The sequence below is a fragment of the Apium graveolens genome, chromosome 1 (genome assembly GCF_009905375.1).
Source record: "Apium graveolens cultivar Ventura chromosome 1, ASM990537v1, whole genome shotgun sequence".
Taxonomy (NCBI): Eukaryota; Viridiplantae; Streptophyta; class Magnoliopsida; order Apiales; family Apiaceae; genus Apium; species Apium graveolens.
In genome coordinates this window covers 112,130,123-112,153,198 of record NC_133647.1, presented here as the reverse complement: position 1 = coordinate 112,153,198, position 23,076 = coordinate 112,130,123, and the positions used below count along the sequence as shown (strand labels likewise).

General features: G+C 34.5%; 1 long non-coding RNA gene across 1 annotated transcript; it reads left to right on the top strand.

Annotated features, from left to right (window-relative positions):
• The first annotated feature begins 19,463 nt into the window (after positions 1-19,463).
• On the top strand, positions 19,464-22,549 carry LOC141665914 (uncharacterized). The gene is made up of 4 exons (XR_012552149.1): positions 19,464-19,731; positions 19,882-19,970; positions 20,179-20,352; positions 22,155-22,549. It is a non-coding gene; the product is annotated as an uncharacterized LOC141665914 (long non-coding RNA).
• The last annotated feature ends 527 nt before the right edge of the window (positions 22,550-23,076 follow it).

Here is a 23,076-nt window from a genome sequence, read left to right as displayed (position 1 = left end):
TATGACCGACACAAGCCCATTGTGTCATTGGCCAATTACAACTTGATATTATTTAATTTTAGAGGGTTTATATTACATTACAATCATAATCATATTATAAAGAGATTCTTCCTTTTAAATTAAATATTTCAAATCAATAATCGATAATCAGATGATTCCCAGATCGGGTGGAGCATTATGAAGAGGCGTCACTTAATAACCCTTTCTTACAGATAGAAATCTGTTGTTGACAGAATCATCCTTTCTCTCAAAATTGAAAATTCATATTTAATTACGTGTTTCATAAACACAAGAATCTCATGATTGTATTCATAATATTATTGTCAAGGCAAGAAACGATTCCTATTCTAGATTTTCTAGAGCACGCCTTATATTGATTTAAATTCACCTAAATCTATCATCACATGGTAAATACAGGCATATATCTCATATATAAAAATAAATAAACAAGTAAGCATGCTAGTAATATCATGTCACACATTGATATAATGATGTATAGATTTATTATAGCATTTAAAAGCAATTAAAACATGCTTTAAAACACTTTCGGGAATATAAACAGTTCAAAACTTTTATATAAAAAATATTTGACCACTCCATTAGATTCGTCTCGGAAAAACAAATCCAACGATATATTGCACGCCCAAAACGGAGTTACGAAACTCCCAAAAAATCAAATTTAATGTGGACATACGGGTTGTAACGCATGTACGTAATGCGTTACAACACTGTTGAGCCATTTACGCGTGTAACGCATTCCGTAAATGAGCAACAGTGTGTAACGCATTCACGGAATGCGCAACACACACCCCCGCCCCGCGTGCGCTGCACGCGCCTGCAGCAGCCGATAGCAGGTTTTCAAATTTTTTTTTTTGTTTCTACTCCCTACCGTGACTGTCTGCTTCCATCCGGCTGTTACAAAAAAAAAAAAATTGTAACCCCTTTCCTTTTACTCCCTCCCTTAATAACTCCTTATTAATTTATTATTTTAATTTTATTATTAATAAATTAATTGACATTTAATTAATAAATTAACAAAAATCAAAATAATATGATTTCTAAAATCAGGGAGTAGCAGAAAAATACCAGATCAGCCATGGGTCCTTGTGCAAATTTTAATCATAATTATTCACATGCATAATTATTTTATGAATTTTAATTAAAACAATTTTAAAAAATTCATAACAAATAATCTACACATCACAAATTTATGAAAAAAATATCTAGATGATCTACAACACTTGTATAACCCAGATCAGTAGTCAAAATCTCATGCAAAAATTATTTCAAATTAATTCATAATTAAATCCAAATAAAATTGCAAAAATCATAATAAATCCATACATCCATTAAAAAATCTGAAATTTTTTATATGAATCTCTATATGCAGAACCTAGCTCTGATGCCAATGAAGGAATTTACGGATGAGCGGAAGCGTGAAATAACAATGATTCCGTAAAAACCATATACCGCACATATAGAAAAAACATATAAAAGGGAAAAACTGAGGAATCGAAACCATACCTCGTGAATCGAAGCTTTATAAAATTGGAGTGCTAGCAGTTGCTCCTCAGTGTGTGAAGCACTCTACCGGTATCCACCAAGAACGATCCTCTTCGATGAACCTTTTTATAAAACTAAGCTTTTATAAAAATGGAGTTTTGGGAGAAAGAGAGAGAGAGAAAAAGAAGATGGAGGCTAGGGTTTTCACAAAACCAAAATTGTGTGTCTCATCTATTTGAGTCATCCATCTCATTCTATTTATAGGACTCTCCTAGGGTTTTATAATATATCTTTATATATATTAACCCCCACATTTTATCTTCATAAAATGCTTTAATAATAATTAAAACTATTTTAATCATTATTTCTTTTCTTAACTATTTAGAAAATAATTATCTCTCTCATTATTTCATCAAAGAAAATATTCTTTTATGGTGTGACCCTGTAGGTTCAATATTATGCCGGTAGTAGAATTAAATAATGATAAACTTTTATTAATTATTTATATGAATATTAAAATTCACTAAATATAATTAACTGATTAATTATATTTATTCTACATCGTGAGTGATGCTTCTCAACATATCACGACTATCCGGATAATATGAATTCACTGCTTAGAATATCAAGAACCTGTCAGTGACTAGTTACCGTACAATGAATTCCTTCTACCCTTATAATATCCTAATTAAATACAAGGCATGGATCTTGTGTCAAGCCTATCAAATTTAATCATATGATTTCTTATTCATAATGCAAAGTTCATATTAATGCAAATTAGAAACTTCTTTCTAATTTCATACACTCTGGCCAGAGATTCCAGAACTCGCATACTAAGAATAACATAGGATATTCTCTTCCTATACTAGAAGGGGTAGATCCTCTATTGACGTTAACTATCTCTATACACAAATCCCTATGCCCAGAATAGACCTAATGGATGTCCTTGAGACTAAGGACTAAACCAAAACACAGTTCATTATATATAAGATACCTTTAACGATCTCAAGTCTAAGGACACTTGTACAACTATCACTCAGTGAATAATATTGACACGTGAGTAATCTCTATTAGTTGTTCAACTTATCAAGTCATGTTCAGTGAACTTATTCCCTAATAAGCACCTACATACCAGCTATAGTGTCACCACACAAATGCCTATGAGAACAGACATCCTCCTGAAGGGAGCAAGCATAGTATGTACCAATCTTTGCGGATCCACTAACATCCGATTAGTTATCCTATGATCAGGAACTGTTTAAGTCCAGAGTTATCATCTTCTAGATCTCACTATTATAATCTCATTATAATTCTAGAAGCTTTACTCTAAACTATGGAACATCTTATTTAATACACTTTAAATAGATAAAGCCCATAAAAATATAACAAGTCTTTTATTAATACAAAATGAAATCAAATAGGAATACAAGAAAGTTCTTCCTAACTCATCATACGTGATTGGATTTAGGACAAACACTTTCAAGTCACACTCGCAAACACGCATCTATTCTGACATTCTGTCTCAAAACATCACCATCTTTCTTTTTAACACTCCATCAATATGTTGCTCCTGCGATTGCTAGAAGCCAGATACCCAATACCATTCCATCTCATTCTTTATCCAACATCTTGTCCCGATCAACTCGAGAGATCCGCATCTATAATTAAAAGATATAGAACTTTAATTGTCTAATCGATAATCACTCGACGAACTGCGCATCAAAAGCCTATCGTCTACCCATACGATAGCCCACACATAAATATAACAGACAAATACATGACTCTTGATCCACATATGCACATAATTCACATAGCACATAAACACATAACTCATATATCACATAATTCATATCACATAAGACTCAGTTCATCAGAAGGTTCGACTCGGTACGTTTAAAACTGAAATCAGATCAAAAATATGATTTATCGATGAATAATCGACTCAGAATAATTCGTAAAACAAGCGACCTTTCGAAACAAAAGCATTTGGGTCTTGAAAGTATTTTTATTGAAAGCAGAATATGTTTCCGAGTCTGTACTCGTTCGTTTCGTATTAAACGGACGAACGGTTGATTTATTATGAATTTTTGAACATTTTTCGGAATAAAAACGATCTCCGAATCATTCAATAATTAAATAATAGGGCTCGGACACTCGAAAATAATTTTATAAAAATTATCAAGCCTGGAAAATAATTTAAAATAATAATTTAAAGCTCGAAACTATTTTTCAGGATTTTTAAATCAAAAATAAATAATTAAATAATCAATTAAAATTAATTAATAACTAATTAAATTAATTAATCAATTAGTATTTAAATTAATTGACTAATTAAATAATTAATTATCAACTAAAATTAATTAATTAAATAATTTGGATTTATTTTGAATTAAAATAAATTTTCAAAATAAAATAATGTTTTTCAAAATAAATAAAATGAATTTTCAGAAATTAAAATAGGATTTTTGAATTATTTTAAAACAGAATTTTCAGAAACATAATTTGGAAAATAGAACTGGGGAAATCTGGATCGAAACGGGGTCATGGCAAGGAGCTAAACGGGTCAAACCCGGGTCACGGAAGAACAGCCGGGTTCGCCGGGATTCTGCAGAATCTGGCCACCGGTCTGAACTCCGGCGAGTTCCCGGTGAGCCCCGTTTGGCTCGAACACAACACTCCCTCTCCTATTTTTTTTACGAGGAATTTCACACAACACCAACCCAGACCCGATTTCAGTAACCATCAGCACAACCACCCATCCCTGTGGATTTTCCGACGACCACGAACCAACGCCGGCGAAGAACCAGCGAAAGCATGATTCTGCAGAATCGGAACTCAAACTCGACGATATATATACGAAAATGACGCTTGTAATATGCATAATCAAACCCCAAACTCATAATAATCTCAGATCAATCAATTGTTAAAACGAATTAATCAAAATTTCATAAGAACCCTAATAATCGAATTATCAATTTCATTTATCTATTGATGAAATTAAACATGTAAATCAGTTACAAAACATCAGGCAAAGCTATACTAGCCCTTAGATTAGTCTACTAACCCCAAAATCAAAAATACCCAAAATCAATTGAAACTGTTCTTGAACAAGAACCCTAATTTTATTTTTCGAAAATCAAACACCCATTTCTATATGATGTGAAGTTCAAAATCAAACATATGATATATCATAATGATCAGAAAATTATTCTCTACACAATTATGGCATCAAACCATATCACAAACATCAAGAACAAATTTTCATAATTTAATTACTAAATAATTCAAATATAAATAAATAAATAAAGAAATTACCATGATTTCTGGAAAGAAACTGATGATTGATTCTGAAAGAAGATTTCGAGAGCTTCGTTTTGATATGCTGCACGCCCGAATCGGAGTTCGATAACGCATTCGTTCGTGTGTTTGATTCTCGGGAACGTATCGGTTTTCTCGGGTTTTCTCTGTATTTACGGTATTTTAACTGGTTGCAAATGAATAAACGGAATAAACGAAATAAGAAATAGGCTATTTATATTTATGGAATATTGGATCGTTCTGGATCATTTTGGATCGTTAAATTAGTTACTTAACCACTAAGTAACTACAAAAACGATACAATTCAATACCAGAATTGGATAATTATCAAAACCGGACTTTTTATAAAACACTATATACGAGAATAATATAAAAATATCCCGTCTCTCGAGAATACGGGTTTTATTGATTACCGAAATGATTGTCGTATCGAAAATATTGCGCCGGGCCACGCACGGGTCAAACCGTAATCCGGATCGAAAAAGTCAAAACACGGAAAATGTCCGGAATTACCAGATTAGGTTAGGAAGGAGTTTTCGAAAGAGTTTCGGGTTATAAAAACGCAAAAACGGTTGAAGTTTGACGATTCCCGGCTTTATAAAATAATTTTGGTAATTACTCAGAAAATAATTAATAATTCATAAATTATTATAAAATCATATAACAGTCCAAAAATTACCAGAAAAATATCACAATTATCTATGTTAGATATATTTGACAATGTCATGGCTAATATGTTTTATGTTTAGCTTTCAGATCTTGTGTGAACAGGATAGATCAGTACTTATACTGGAAGTCAGGACTTAAGGATATCAGTACTTATATTATCAGGAGATAATCATCAGAAGATAGATATCAAAACTTAAGTGCTGAAGGACGATCAGATAAGGACAGTAGCTGATTAAAGGAAAGAAGATAGAGATAAAACATAAGAAGAGATATGCATGAAGAAGGAATTCCGTGAAGAATGGAATACTTGGAATAGAAGATATCTGATTGATATATTTTAGGAAGCAGAATTATATTCCATATCAATTAGCGATTATCTTGTAACTGTGTAGTATATAAACACAGGCATAGGGTTTACACTATAAGTGTTATCATTATCGAAGTTATTATTCTATATAACCCTAGCAGCTCTCGTGATATTTGTTCATCACTGAGAGGTAACAGTTCTATATTGTAACAGAGTTTATTGTTTCAATAAAGTTTGTTTTCTGTTACTCAAGTTCTTTAAGTTCGATTTGAGTGTGTGTGACCTAACAATTGGTATCAGAGCCTATCTGTTAACTTAACTACAGTTAAAGATCCAAACACAATCATGTCAGACACAGAAACTTCAACTAAGCCTACCACAACTGAGGAACCACCAAAGACACAAATTCAGAGTCGGTATGAGACCATCAGAGTCCCCATACTGAGACCATCTGAATATCCAATATGGAAGGTAAGGATGACCATGTTCCTGGAAGCAACAGATCCAGAATACCTGGATAGAATCAAGGAAGGTCCTCACAAACCAACCAAACTCGCTGTTGCAGTTGCAGGTGAAGCAGCAACGACCGTACCAAAGGAGAAGAGTGATTATACTGCTGAGGACATAGCATCAATTGCTAAGGATGCTAAGGTACGACACTTACTGCATAGTTCCATTGATAATGTAATGTCAAACAGGGTAATCAACTGCAAGACTGCTAAGGAGATATGGGATGCTCTGGAAACAAGATGTCAGGGAACTGACACAATTAAGAAGAACAGGAAGACAATACTCACTCAAGAGTATGAACACTTTGACTCAAAGATTAATGAGTCATTGAATAATTTATATGATAGATTTGTCAAACTTTTGAATGATTTGTCATTAGTTGATAAAGAGTATGATCTTGAAGATTCAAACCTTAAGTTCCTGTTAGCTCTTCCTGAATGCTGGGATTTGAAGGCAACGACAATAAGAGACAACTACAATCTTGATGAAACAACTCTTGACGAAATCTATGGAATGCTCAAGACACACGAGCTGGAGATGGAACAAAGAAGCAAGAGGAAAGGAGGAAAGTCAAGGACAGTTGCTCTTAAGGCTGAAGAAGAATTCCCCAAAGCAGCTTCCTCAAAGAAAGACAAGGGTAAAGTTCTTTTCATAAAGTCTGATACTGAGTCATCAAGTTCTGAGAGTGATGATGACTCAGATTCTGAAAGCTTGCCTGAGACTGATGCTGATGAGGAGATGATGAAACTGTGTGCTCTTATGGTGAAAGGAATCACAAAGATTGCATACAGGAAGTTCAGGAAGGGAAAGAAGTTTCCCAGGAAAAGCATAAGTCCTGATAAGAAGAATTTCAGAAGATCTGAAGGAAGAGGAGTAAAGTCTGACAGAGGAGATTACACCAATGTTAAATGCTATAACTGTGGTGAGAAAGGCCACATATCTACTGACTGCAAGAAGGTAAAGGGTGACAAAGGCAAGGCTCTTGTCACAAAGCAGAAAAGCTGGACAGACACCTCAGACTCTGAAAGTGAGGAGAACTATGCATTAATGGCAAATGATGATAAAGAAAGTGCTGAGAGCAGTTCTGAAGCTGCTGAAACAAAGGTACCTCAGACTACTTATGCTTTTCATACTGATGATATTAATGAGTTGAGAAGATATCTTAAAACCATGTTTGTTAGCTATAGAGATCAAACTTTAACATGTGAAAGATTAACTTCTGAAAATCTTGCATATAAGAAAAGAAATGATTTCTTAGAAAAAGAGTTAGTCATATTCCATCAAACTCAGAAGGATAGAGATGATGCTTTTTATGTAAGGGATGAAGTGCTAAAAATGAATGAATCTCTAAAAACTGAGTTAGAAAAGGAAAGAGAGATAATCAGGACTTGGACTAACTCTGGCAGAACAACTCAAAATTTGCTAAGTAGTGAAAATTGGAAAGAGGGCTTAGGTTATGGAGAAAATAAGAATGATAAAGGAACTGAAGAAATTAAGCCTGTTGTTAAGCAAAAGCCAAAGTTAAAACCTGTTAAGTTCGTAACTGTAAAGTCTGATAATGAGAAATCAGAAGTTAAAGAGGAATTAACTTCTGACAAACTAAAACAGGAAAAGACAGCTGAAGTAAACATAGGCTTAATGACAAAGAAGCAGCTTAAGCATAAGCTGAAAGATGTCAAGAATGCAAACAAGGTAAAATCATCTTGGAAAAATAGGAATGGAAAGGAAGGTGTGAATAAAAGCAATGATTATAAACCTGTTCCTGATGCACCTAGGAAAACATGTCATAACTGTGGAAGTTCTAACCATCTGGCTTCTTTTTGCAGGAAAAATAAGAATATTAACTCCTTACCTTCGAAATCAGGAGTTAAGAGTCAGTCAGTTAGATACAAACCACAAAATCCTTGTTTTCATTGTGGTAGTTTATGGCAATCCATTTATACTTGTAAGGAATATCATAGTCTGTACTATGATTATTATCAAATAAAACCTTCTTTGAAGAAAGTTTCCATTGTTCCTTCTAGTATAAATTCTGATTCAAAGTCTGATAATGAAAATTCTGATAAGAAAAATGTTAACATAAACTCTGATGCTAAATCCGCTGCAAATGTTAATAAACTTAATAAGACCAAAGGATCCAAGCAAGTCTGGGTCCTTAAAACTAATAATTAGTGGTCTTTATGATTGCAGGGCAACAGGAAAAATATTCTAGTTCTGGACAGTGGATGTTCAGGTCATATGACTGGAAATAAGGCCCTACTATCAGACTTTGTGGAGAAAGCTGGCCCAATTGTTTCTTATGGAGATGGCAACATTGGAAAAACATTGGGATATGGCAATATTAATCTTGGGAATGTCATCATTAAAGAAGTAGCTCTAGTCTCAGGACTTAAACACAACCTTCTGAGTATAAGTCAAATCTGTGACAGAGGTTATCATGTTGATTTCTTTGAAGAACACTGTGAAATTATGAGTAAATCTAAAGGCAAAGTTGTTCTGAAAGGATATAGACGTGGTAACATTTATGAAGCTAAGCTTTCAACAAGTACTGATGGCTCTGCAATCTGTCTGTTAAGTAGAGCATCAATTGAAGAAAGCTGGAATTGGCATAAGAAACTCTCTCATTTAAATTTCAACAATATAAATGAACTGGTCAAGAAAGATCTTGTGAGAGGATTGCCAAACACAGTATTTGCTCCTGATGGTCTTTGTGATTCATGTCAGAAAGCCAAACAAAGAAAATCTTCATTCAAGAGCAAGACTGAATCATCAATTCTTGAGCCTTATCATCTTATACATGTTGATCTATTTGGTCCAGTAAATGTCATGTCTATTGCAAAGAAGAAGTATGCGTTGGTCATAGTGGATGAGTTCACCAGATATACATGGGTGTATTTCTTGCACACAAAAAGTGAAACTGCATCTATCTTGATTGATCATGTCAAACAGCTGGATAAAATGGTCAAAGATTCTGTGAAAATTTTAAGGAGTGATAATGGCACTGAGTTCAAGAATTTGATAATGGAAGAGTTCTGTAAAAGCCATGGAATAAAGCAGGAATTTTCTGCTCCTGGAACTCCACAGCAAAATGGAGTTGTTGAAAGGAAGAATAGAACTCTCATTGAAGCTGCACGTACAATGCTTGAAGAAGCAAAGCTTCCAACCTATTTCTGGGCTGAAGCTGTGCAGACTGCTTGTTTTACTCAAAATGCAACACTCATTAACAAGCATGGAAAAACACCATATGAGATGGTGAAGAAAAAGAAGCCAAATCTGAAATATTTTCATGTATTTGGATGCAAGTGTTTTGTTCTCAAGACTCATCCTGAACAGCTATCAAAGTTTGATCTAAAAGCTGATGAATGAATCTTTGTTGGATATCCACTTTCCACAAAAGCCTTCAGAGTCTATAATTTGAGAACAAAAGTGGTCATGAAATCTATCAATGTCTCTTTTGATGACAAGAAGATCACTGGTCTTAAAGATTTCGTTGACCATGATCAGCTGAGATTTGAAAATGAAGACTCATATTCTGATACTGAAAAACCTGACAGTCTAAGTCCTGATACTACAAACTCTGACGGATTAAACTCTGATGTTATTGAAACTGTGGTGACTACGTTAAAGGAAGATGCACCTATGCAGGGGGAGCATACTCAAGATTCTACCACATCTCAAGAAACATCAGAACATGCATCTGGCTCTTCAAGTTCTGATTCGTCAAGTTCTGATAAGCCAAGTTCTGATAGTGCTGAAAATCTAAATACTGAAGAATCCAACTCAGAGAGCATAGTTTCAGGGGGAGCATCAGAAAATGAAAATGAAGATAGCATGGATCATAGGGGAGCATCCAGTTCTAGAGAAAACATTCCATCTGCAAGGAAGTGGACAAAATCACATACACCTGATTTGATAATTGGAAATCCTGATGCAGGTGTCAGAACTAGAACAGGTGCTTCAAATGAGTGTCTATACAATTCTTTTCTCTCTCAGAATGAGCCAAAGAAAGTAGAAGAAGCTCTTCAAGATGCTGATTGGGTGCAAGCAATGCAGGAAGAGTTGAATGAATTTGAAAGAAACAAAGTCTGGACCCTAGTGCCAAGACCAAAGAATAGATCTGTTGTTGGTACAAAGTGGGTATTCAGAAACAAAACTGATAGTGATGGCATAATTACAAGGAATAAGGCAAGGCTGGTTGCAAAAGGATATTCTCAACAGGAGGGAATTGATTATGATGAAACATTTGCACCAGTTGCTAGGTTAGAAGCCATAAGGATATTTTTGGCTTATGCTGCTCACAAAAAGTTTACTATCTTTCAAATGGATGTGAAAAGTGCTTTTCTCAATGGAGAATTGGAGGAAGAGGTATATGTTGAACAACCTCCAGGTTTTGTAGATACCAAACATTCAGATTATGTCTACAGGCTTGATAAAGCACTTTATGGACTTAAGCAAGCTCCTAGAGCATGGTATGAGACTTTAGCTCAGTTTCTTCTGGAAAGTGGATTCAACAGAGGGACAATAGGCAAAACACTGTTCTACCTCAACCATGGAAAGGACTTACTTCTGGTCCAGATTTATGTTGATGATATCATTTTTGGATCTACAAATGACAAACTTTGCAAGAAGTTTGCCAAACTAATGCAGTCAAGATATCAGATGAGTATGATGGGGGAACTTAGCTATTTTCTGGGCCTTCAAGTCAAGCAGAATGAGGAAGGCACTTTTATTTGTCAAACCAAGTACACCAGAAACTTGCTAAAGAAATTTGGAATGCAAGATTGTTCAAGTGCATCCACTCCAATGGCCACTGCAACAAAACTGGATAAGGATACCGGTAAATCAGTAGATATTACTGACTACAGAGGTATGATTGGCTCTCTACTCTATCTAACTGCTAGTAGACCTGATATCATGTATGCTACCTGTCTTTGTGCAAGATTTCAAGCAGATCCAAGAGAACCTCACTTAACAGCTGTAAAAAGAATCTTTAAGTATCTTAAAGGAACAGCTGCTCTGGGATTATGGTATCCTAGAGAATCAGATTTTAAACTAATAGGTTACTCAGATGCAGATTTTGCAGGTTGCAAAATTGACAGGAAAAGCACAAGTGGAAGCTGCCAATTTCTTGGAGGCAGATTGGTTTCTTGGTATAGCAAGAAACAAAAGTCAATTTCCACATCAACTTCAGAAGCAGAGTATATTGTTGCAGGAAGCTATTGTGCACAGATTCTTTGGATGAAGAATCAGTTACTGGATTATGGGTTAACATATTTCAAAATCCCTATTTACTGTGATAATCAAAGTGCTATTGCTATGACAGGTAATCCAGTTCAACACTCAATGACAAAGCACATCAGCATCAGGTACCACTTCATCAGGGAACATGTGGATGAAGGTACAGTGGAATTGCATTTTGTTCCCACAGATCAACAGTTGGCAGATATCTTCACAAAACCATTATGTGAAGCTACTTTTACAAGATTGGTAAATGAACTTGGAATGGTTTCAGGTTCTTTCTCTAAATCTGCTTAGACTTGTTCTGTGTTATCAGACTTTATGCTCAGTATTTACAGAATTAATCTCATTGTGTATTCTGTGCTTAATTGATAAATGTCTTTAAGTACTGACTGTTGTCTGATATATATTTCTAAACTCTGATAAGTGATATGTCTGTTTCAGTAATTATTCAATCCTATGAGGATAACTGTGCTAGATACTGACCTAGTAATCTTCAATAAACAAATGATTCCATGGAAGAAGTAATTATTTCAGTGGAAATCTTATGACACTAGCAAATTCTGATAATTGAGCTTAGTTAAGTTTACTTTGTATATCTTATTACTAAGTCACAAATTAGAATAATGCTACTCATCTGTTAAGTTCTGATACTAGTAAAACTGCTAAATGTACTAAGTGCTGATAGACCTCTCTTATCAAAAGCAAAAGCAAAAAGATTAAAGAATAAAATCAGGTACTCCTTTGAGATCTAGAGTAAAAATGTGCAAGGGACGACCCAAGTGCATTGCTGGTATTAAGTAAATATGCATTAGAAAAGCAAAATATTTTCTTGGTGACTTTTCACACTCTATGATTACTGGAGAAATACTCTGATAATAGCATAAATTCTAATAAACAGTCGTGACTCACTTACACTGAGAAGCCACTGTAAAATAGAATTTCAAAAGATGCATAAAATGAGCACAAAACAGTTGAGGTGGACTCAAGCATGAACTCATTCATCAGTAGGTTTCAGGATAATGACAGATCTTTAGCAAAATTTTAGTTTTGCCTTATTTCTAAGATATACTGAAGTGAATCAGACTTTACTCTTTGTCTGTTTTTAGCTTAATACACACACTAATCACTCCATCTGAATGATGAAAATTTCTGTGGTGGTCTATGCTATTGTAGATAAACAGTCATTGTGTCATTTTTGCACAAATTCCGAGGACAAGTTCTAGTTACACGTTCTGATGATTAAGTTCTGACGTTCATAACTACGAACTTGTATGAGGATTTACTAAGATGAGCATTCGTTTTTCGAGTTAAGAAATTATGTTCTGATGACTGTTAAGTTCTGGTATAGGTCTAAGTTCTGATTTCTCAGTCTAATCCTTTACTTGGCTTATCTTTGAATGAAATTTAATAACAGTCTCAGTTTGTACTCAAATATGTTGAAGTGGAAGATTAATAGTCACTATGCTTAGGATTTATGGTTTTGTACTTGAACAGTCCACTGTTTCTTGTGTCTTGTGCTGTCTAGACCATGATTCCTCTTTCCAATGACTGTTATTCTTTTTCAAAGTCTAGGGAGACGAGGTAGAATTAATTCTATCTGTCAGCATTAAATATCTTTGCGTCTCTTGGCATTCTTTTGCCTATATAAACAACCACTTCACATCAGTCTTTCCATCACATTCTTCTCACACACTTATCCTCCTTCTTCTGTCAAAAACACAATGGTTCGATACAACATATTTTTGAACACACAAACCTTCACCATGGAGCTCAGTTGTGCCGAGTGGCAGCAGGAGTGGCATATAACAGCCATTCCTAAGGAGATCTGGGACTCTGTCCCACAGGAGGTGCTGGCTCACCTTCTATTCTTCGAGATGGATTATCATCGCCATCTGGAGCGCCTGGAGGAGGAAAGGCGGGAAGCTATCCGTCAGCAAGAGCGAATCATACGACTCGCCATCTTGTTCGTCGAAGATAGGAAGAGGAAGATGACTTAATCTCGTCTTCTTCCTGTTCTTCTTCATCCTCAGCTTTGTCAGGCTTCTTAGCTAGGACTAAAGCTGTTGACGTTAGGATTAGAAGCTTAGGGCAAATCTTGTATTGATGTAATTTCTATTTCATATATGTATTGACTTGATATATTAATGAAAACTGTTTTTACTTCAAGATTTTGTCTCTGAGTTATTTTATCTTGTGTTGATTACATCCTGCTTGATACTCTGATGACCATTTAAATTTTGTCTTCATTTAAGTTCTGATTCTCTGTCAGCACTTAATCATCGAAATTATCTCGGTCATTTTTAACATGATTCATTTTCAGAATATTAATGTTGCAGTGAAAAATAATTCAATCAGTGCTAACGGTTTAAATTTTGAATTAAAACTGTGTCTCTTGATAAATGGAACGGTTTTTCCTTGAAACAAGGCAACTGGGTAAGTAATCATTCCTGTTTTCTCGAGCCCAGTAACTATCCGTTATTACTGCATGTCTGACAGGTGTCCAACGGTAACATTTTTTTCAGAGTATAAGAACAACAGAGAGAAGATTTCTTTAATCTTTTATTTTCTTTATACTTTATCTCTCTTCTTACTTTTACTCTCTTTCTCATTCTTTCTCACGTTGGTTTTTCATACAGATATTATCTCAAACATCTAACAGGCATACTTGAATCTCAATATTTTTTCACATGGCACCAAAGGATTTAATCATTGATGGAGCAAAGTTTGTTCCAAACAACTATTCTGCAATTCTTCATCATGCTGAAGCTCCATCTGAATTGCACTTTGTGCAAGATCTTCTTGCACATAGTGAGGTTGGGTACGCCTTAACTCAGCCTGAATTATTTTCAAGTCAACAAGTTCTGCGGTTCTGGAGGACTGGAGTTTTTGATGATGGTGGTAAACGAGGCACTCCCAGTATTATCTTTCAAGTGGGTGATTCATCCTATGTAGTCACTCCTGGTACAGTACGAAGAGCATTACATCTTCCAGAAGATTGTACCTTCTCTATCCCAGAGGAATCAGAACTTCGGGGGTTAATGACTGATTTGGGATATGAAAAGAGTCTGTCGAAACTTGGACAGTTGAAACGGGCTAATATCAGAAGAGAATGGAGTTTCTTCTTCGATTGCATCACCAAGGCTTTTGGCAACAAGTGTTCAAATTTTGATGCTATTCCCATTATGAGTCAGCACATCGGGTATGCAATTATCAATCAAATTCATTTTGATTTTGCAACTGCTTTAATTGGTTTTATTGGGGATAGGATGACAGAGGATCGAGATGTTGTTTATTTTGCTAGATTCTGTCAACTTATTTACACTTATTGTACTGATGAACCTCAGTTAGTCAGCACTCAAACCCCACCTTTTAAGGTTGTAAAAAGGTACTTTAACGACCTGATAAATGCTGACACAAAGAAATCAATGGTGAGACAATTACAGATTCCTCAGTCTGTGAAACAGATTCTGGTAAATGCTGATCCTGTTACTTACAAATCTGTTTACTCAAATGTTCAACCAACTCACCATAACCAAAATCCATCAACCTCAGTACCTACCTCTCATTCTACTCAACCTACCCTCAGAACTTATCTCAAATCCTATCTCTCCACTTCACAGACTGCTCAACCTTCTTCTTCCGCACCTACTGTGAAGCCTACATCCTCTAAGCCAAAGAGAACAAAGACTGTTCCTCAAACACCTCAAAAGAGGAGGAGAATTACTTTGAGAGATGAATCAGATTCTGAGGATCAGATTCCTTCTTCAGAACCTGTGGAAAATGAAGCTGAGAAGGCAACTTCTCAGAAGGATTCTGCAATTGGGGGTTCTAGGCTTCTCAAGAGGCTTAGACGTATGACGGTTCCTGAAACTCCCAAGGAATCCAAATCAACAAGGAAGTACAAGAAACAGAGGGAACAAAGGCCAGTTTCAGATGATGAGGAGAAAGCAGCTAAGGAAGGGGATCAGGAATCTCTGATCTCACAAGACAAGGAATTTGCTCCAGTCACTTCTTCTCCATCAATTCCATCTCAGGAACCTGTATCTGACAAGGGTAATTCACCTTCTGTGTCTCTTGTTGATCCAGGCACAAGTGCTGAAATTGATATTCAGAACCTGGTTGTGCCTGAAATACTTTTCTTAGAAGCTCCAACAGTAAATAATCCTTCCACAACACCTGTTACTGATGCTGTTCAAACTCCTGAGTTATCACTAACACCTTTTCTGCATCAAGATGCTGATGATCAGATTTTAGGTGAGCATCATGATATGGCTGTTGATCAGAACTTAGTATCAGATCAGCAATTAGAGGATGCTGAAGCCTCCATTGCTACTCACACTGTTGTCTTATCAGAAGATACTGATTCTCTAAGTTCTGATGCTGCAAATGTTGGAGATACTGGTGAGGCTGCTACAACTGTAGATGCTGATGAAGCAGGTCCTTCAGGACATACTCCTCCACTGACTCTTCCTAAGTCTGAACTGGTAAAGGAGTTTGTTATCAGGGATGCACCAGTACCTTGGAGTGAAACTCCTGCAGGTCAGGAGTGGACTAAGGAATGGAACTCAGTTTCATGTGTTCCAAATGCTTTACATCTTGCTGAGCACTTGACTAAAGCTGATGAAATGTTACATTCTGATGATTTTAAAACTCAGCTTAGAGTCACTGCATTGAGTACTAAACATCTACAAGGTCTTCATTCCAACACTCATGCAGAGCTACACAAGATTCAGGAGAACTTTATCAAACAGGAACACGTTTGGAAAATTGATAAGAAAAAGTTCTTCCAACCTACCATTGACAGGGTTGCTTATATTGAGAAAACTCAAGAGAAGCAACAAGCTCAGATTGATCAAATTCTGACAAATCAAGCTTCTCAGCAATCGCAACTTACTGAAATCCAGACCTCAGTGGAACTACTTATCTCTCTTTTATTACCTGCTGATGCCAAAAAGGGGGAGAAGGTAATTAAGTCCAAATGCAAAACCAACAAGACACTGCAAGGAAAGGATGATGGAAAAGATGACCAAGGAAACTCTGGAATGGGTAGTGGTCATAGTCAAGGTAGAAGGTTTACATCAAGACAAGCTAGTCACAGAACAAGTTCTGATACTGGGAAAAGAATAAGTTCTGCTGCTGGTAAAAGGATAAGTTCTGATGAACTTCTAGATCTTGATGAGGAAATGTCAAGACAGTTATTTCTTCAAGAAAATCCAGGGATGGACTTGGAAAGTTTAAAGGAAGAAGAAGCCAGACTTAAATCAGAGAAAGTCACATCTAAATCTGAAGCTTCTGGTAAAAAGTTACTTCCAAAACCTAAAGGCATTGTGATCAAAGAAAGGATACATACTGAAGAAACTTTGACTAGATCACAACCACAGATAGATCCAAGATCCAAGGGTAAAGAAAAGGTTGGTGAACCTATCAAGCCTTATGTACCTCCTGAGGAAGAAGAAATTACTGATGGAAAAGATGATCTTGCTCTGACTTCAAGAAAAGTTCTTAAAACAACCTCTGACATGGCTCAAGTTGTTCAGAGTCAAGAAATTGTAAGTTCTGATATTCAGAAGAAGCAAGTAACCTCTGACAGTGCTCAAGTTAACTTGATATCAGAAAATAGATCTAAAACACTCCTACCAGGATTCACTAAAGCAAAACAGACTCAATCTTTGAAGACTACTCCAAGTAGTTTTGAAGCAAGAGTAGTTACTGGAAAGGAAGCTAGAGATAAAACTGGATTGGGAAGTGCTGATGAAAGAAGAGTACACAACACTACCGATGATCCAACTTCCTTGAGTGAACCAGGTATTGGAGCAACTCCTGAGAGATTGAATCAACTAGAATCTGTACAGATGGTTTACCATACCTACTTGAAAGAATACATCATGTTGTATTTCATGACAGATGGTAGGGTTTATCATATAAGACAAAATGCCATTCCTTTGAAGTATTTTGAAGAATTGGAGCATGTACTTTTCTTACTTCAAGTGGATGACAGAATAACAGAGACTGCTGTAAACTACTTAAAAGAACAGATTCAGAGACAGAATAGGCTTTATTCTGTTAAGTCTGACAGCAGATATGTTCCAAAGTACAGAGATCACAATGGGGATATTGTTGATATGAAGCCTAATACTGCACAGATCAGAACGTATCTTGGTATTAAGGGACTTGAATTCAATCTTGAATCTGACAAAGCTTATGTTATAAGACTAGACCAGGAGTTAAGGAAAGCAAAGATTAATGATCTCAGAGCTGCAATCTTTCAAACTGGTGAAGATACTGCAGAGCTTAAAGGTGTTAAAAGGAGAATGATTGATGAACTAAGATATGCTGAGAAATGTTTGTTGAAGAACTATCTCAGAACAACTCCTGACATCAGGGAGATCAGAAGTTAATGAAGCCAAGTCGAAGATCTACAACTGCTTAAATTCTGATATTTATACAGATTGAAGTTGTTATCAGAAGTTGAAAGTGGTAAAACTTTAAGGACTGTAAGTTGTAGTTATCTAGTCTATTTCTCATGCATTTGTACTTAATGTTTTTGACATCATCAAATATCTGTTTAACTTGTATATTTTGTTAATTTACAAGTTGGGGGAGATTGTTAGATATATTTGACAATGTCATGGCTAATATGTTTTATGTTTAGCTTTCAGATCTTGTGTGAACAGGATAGATCAGTACTTATACTGGAAGTCAGGACTTAAGGATATCAGTACTTATATTATCAGGAGATAATCATCAGAAGATAGATATCAGAACTTAAGTGCTGAAGGACGATCAGATAAGGACAGTAGCTGATTAAAGGAAAGAAGATAGAGATAAAACATAAGAAGAGATATGCATGAAGAAGGAATTCCGTGAAGAATGGAATACTTGGAATAGAAGATATCTGATTGATATATTTTAGGAAGCAGAATTATATTCCATATCAATTAGCGATTATCTTGTAACTGTGTAGTATATAAACACAGGCATAGGGTTTACACTATAAGTGTTATCATTATCGAAGTTATTATTCTATATAACCCTAGCAGCTCTCGTGATATTTGTTCATCACTGAGAGGTAACAGTTCTATATTGTAACAGAGTTTATTGTTTCAATAAAGTTTGTTTTCTGTTACTCAAGTTCTTTAAGTTCGATTTGAGTGTGTGTGACCTAACAATCTATATTTTATTCTGAGCACATAAAAATTAAAATACTCAAATAATATCACATATAAACACCCAAACATCAATTCCACTTATCAGATACTTCACCAAAATTCACATAAAATCACATAAATAATTCCAATTAATAATAATAATAATATTTAAAAATATGGGATATTACACCGGTAGCCTCAAGTTCCGCTCGAAAACTTGAATCAATTTCATCAAATATTGACAAAAACTCGAAATATGGTAGGTTATGCTCGAAATCAATTCTATTAAATATATAATATTAAATATTTATATACAAATATATTTATATTATGTAAATAGTAATGGCTCGATAAGACTCGTGAACCTTATGAGCTAAAGTGATTTGAACTTTGAGCTCGACCATGTAAAAAAATTACTATCTTGCCCCCATATTTTGATATATTTGACATATAAACATTATAATATTTATTTATTTTTTATGAGAGGTAACCCGCAGCCGCTACCGGTGCGCACTGGGTAATGCCTACGGGCTCACGCAATAGCCTGCAACATTATAATATTTTTGGTATCTCTAATTGAAAAAATCATTGAGAATTGATAGAAAACCATTATTTTCAAAGGTAAGAGTGCACTCTAAACTTTATATTCGAGATATAATATAAATTTAAGAATATTCATCATTAGATTAGTCTTTCTAAGATAACCACACAATAGTGTATCAAACAACCAAATATCATAAAAGTAAGTAAAAATAGCAAGCCTTGCGCGGGTAATGAAGTTAGTTACGATAAAAACCCAACCCCTACAAATGCTTCTACTGAGAAACGTAGCAGCGAAAATGTCACAATGAATGAAGATAACACAAATGGGGGATTTACTTGGAGACTCAGGTTTCAAGGATCAAGAAATTGCAAATATGGGCTTTCATGTCGATGCTTGTGAAAACAGGAAACTAATTATGGTTTGTAGTCCGGAGAAGCAAGAAGAGGTCAAAAAGATGATTTAAGCAGAGGTCACTGTCCATGAAATTCTCGGTATGTATCTCCTGCTCAAATTTTGTGTTTACTGCTCTTTTTACAAATTAGTGGGAATGCTTGCTTAGTTGTGCTTAAATTGGTACTTTTTTGTTTAGGATTTTTTCGCCTTTGGATAATAAGATGAACAATTTATTTATGTTCAATCAGGTTCCACTTATACTCAATTTCGGCTCGCATTTGGAAGAAAAAAAATGATAGGGATTTTGTTTTACTCTTCCGTCCTCACGATTATGCAGGTCAATTTTAAGTTTTTGCTTGCATATATGGACTATATAGGACCCTCTCTAGCCATTTAATTTTAGTTTCAGGGCAGTAATTAATATGTATCAATTTTTATGTTCTTTTAAGGCATGTTCTCAAATGTAAAACCCATATTCAGTTTATTCATTTGACCCTTTCCAAACCCAGCTTACCATGTTATTGCTTCAAATTGTTTTGTTGCAGTGTATTTTGGCTGATTTTATATCTTCGATAATATAATGGCTCAAAGTGTGCATTTGGGTGAACTCGAAGATATGTAATGGAAGACATTTGTAGCATGACTTTCATTTCTTCTAAAGTGACAATTGTCTGAGATTCATTGGAACCCGTCAGAGGACATTTTGGTGTAATGCGCAGGTTTGTGTAATTTCTTACATGTACTTTCTGAATATTATTATGCAGTGCTATTTATTCTAATATTTTGATTTTGGCGATGAAATTAGTTTTTATAAAGTATACCAAAATATATATTCATAAACATGTTATGTGGTTAAATAAGTTAGTTCATATTTCTTTATGTTTTTTAGGTGTGCATCCATATAGTTCTCGGAATTTAGATATGCGCCTGATAATCATGCTCTGTTAGGACATGCATAAAGCAATAAATATTTTGAATTTGGTGAATCTGAAGTTCGAAGATCAAGCACATATATGATGACAGCCCTGCATGATTTTATGTAAATAGGTGAAATAAATATTTTTTAGTGTATTATGTCTCATGTGTAGGAGTACAACCTCTCAAATTATAGAGTTTATATCGCAACCTTTAATGTCTATGCTAATTTACCTAATTTTTCAAGGCTGCCTGCTATTTTAAAGTAAAGGAATAAACATGTAAAATGCAGTTAAGAGTTAAGAAAAAGGAAAGGTAAACAACCATACTAATAATGACTTAGGAATTCAAAAGAGTGTTTGATTAATATTGTTTCAATCACTGTGTGTGACAGACATGTTATTATTATCTAGCCCCAAGATCTGTTTGTTTAAGCTCAGGTCGTTTACATCTACATGGTAATTTTTTTTACTTTTAACTAAAATTTGGAAAAATTGAAATAGATGAGATTGTTTAAGAATTAAGAAAAAAGGAAAGGTAAACTGCCATACTAATAATGACTTAGGAATTCAAAAGAGTGTTTGATTAATATTATTTCAATCTCTTTGTGTGACAGACATGTTATTTGTCTAGCCCCGCGATCTGTTTGTTTCAGCTCAGGTCGCTTACTTCTGCATGGTAAACTTTTGTATTTTAACTAAAATTTGGAGGAATTGAAATATATGAGATTGTTGGCATGCCTGAATTGCTTGCGCTGCGTATTATTTACAAGCTTTGGTCTTAGTATTCCAGTTAATTAAGGGATTTGCACTATAGTCAGTGTTATGCTTAAATTCTGAATAACAAGAACTAACTGACAGGCTCATCCTCTATGATTAAAAGATAATAGCAAATGTCTGTGAGTGAATAGAACATTGTTGGACGCTACATTTGTATTTAGATTTGAGTTGTGGATGCCAGTACTTTATTAACGTATTTAGTTGTAGATTTCTTGCAAAGTCTCTTTGCACCACAGAAAAATTGCAAAATATATGCCCGTGTGGTACTTAACTCATAACTCTAGCATGCATTCATTGGGTTCAACTCTTTTCTACTAATCATCCTAGGATAAAGAGCTACACTGGTAGCATGCCACCGTTTGTGTTCGTATCTTAGACTCTGTTCAACATTTTATCTTGCCTTTATACCTTCAAGTTAAGGCTTGCACTGTTAATTATGCTTGGCAAAAAAAAGGTATGATTATGATATAATATTATTTTGGTGCAATTAAATCATTTGTGCTTATGGAATAAGCACCGGTTTGAATGGATTGCTACTTTTTCTTTTTGTTCAGATCGGGAGAGTGGTCTTCAAGACAATTTTAGTTTAAAGTATAGCCGGCCAATTTCAATGTTATATAGGTTTTTTAATGTGGTATGCTAATGTAGTTTTCAAGCCGTAGGTCATTTTGTCAGTCATTCTGTCATCTGCAATGCAGAGCAGCCAAATGTACTCCTGCTCCTTAGTATTAACTTTTATTCTTTCTTTTATAATCTTACTTTTTTGATTGCTTTATTGATTTCATGTGATCAACAATGTTTAATTTATTTCCTTTTCCCCCTTTCAGGAGTACATAATTCATATTTCCAAATGAAGATGTCTATTTAGGTAATTTAAATGGGATCATGGAAATGGTAAACACGCTTGGTCAGGCCGAACAGATTATGAGGGTGATTGGGACGAAAGAAAATCAATTGGTGAGGGAGAGGTTCCTTATCTAGAATGGTTACAAGTTACAACCATGATATCATAGCTAAAAGTATTTTCAAAGTTTCTCTTACAAGAAAGATAAGTAATATTAGTTATATAAGATTATTATAGATTAGACAAAAAACTGTATCAGGCAAAGGCAAAGACATGTTTTCATACAATCATTTTTTATTATTTTAATATGATCTGTTTTTTCTTTGTCTAAAATCATGTTATTATATCTATTCTTGTAAAATAAAGTCATATATAAGAATGTACATTATACAGTTCTAACTTCTCTTTATTATATTTGGATGATGCAAAATGTTGATTATATTTCAAATATTTTATATATTGAGCATTTATTTAGGAAGGTGAAAATATAAGCCTGATCAAATTATATTTAGTCCAATGAAAGAGTAAACAAATATAGAGGAATAATCTAGGCATAATCTTACTTTAAATAGTAATTTTCTAAAAAAAAATATTAGATGAAGAAAAAATTATCAATTTAGATGGTAAAAAGGCATGTTTAAAAATTTAAGAATGAATGGAACATCAAATAGACTGACTTTAACATTATTTTTTTAATTATTTATTTATTAATTAATTACACTCACATATAATATAAGGGACGGATAAGAGTTCAACTACTATACTAATCTGTGAGAATTTTTTATTATTTTAACTATTAAAAGATAAAGTAAGAGCATAACCACTAAAATAATTTTTTGTCGACACTTTTTAATTATTTTAACTATCCAAAGGTATAACTGTTTCGAATCCAATTTTTCATAAAT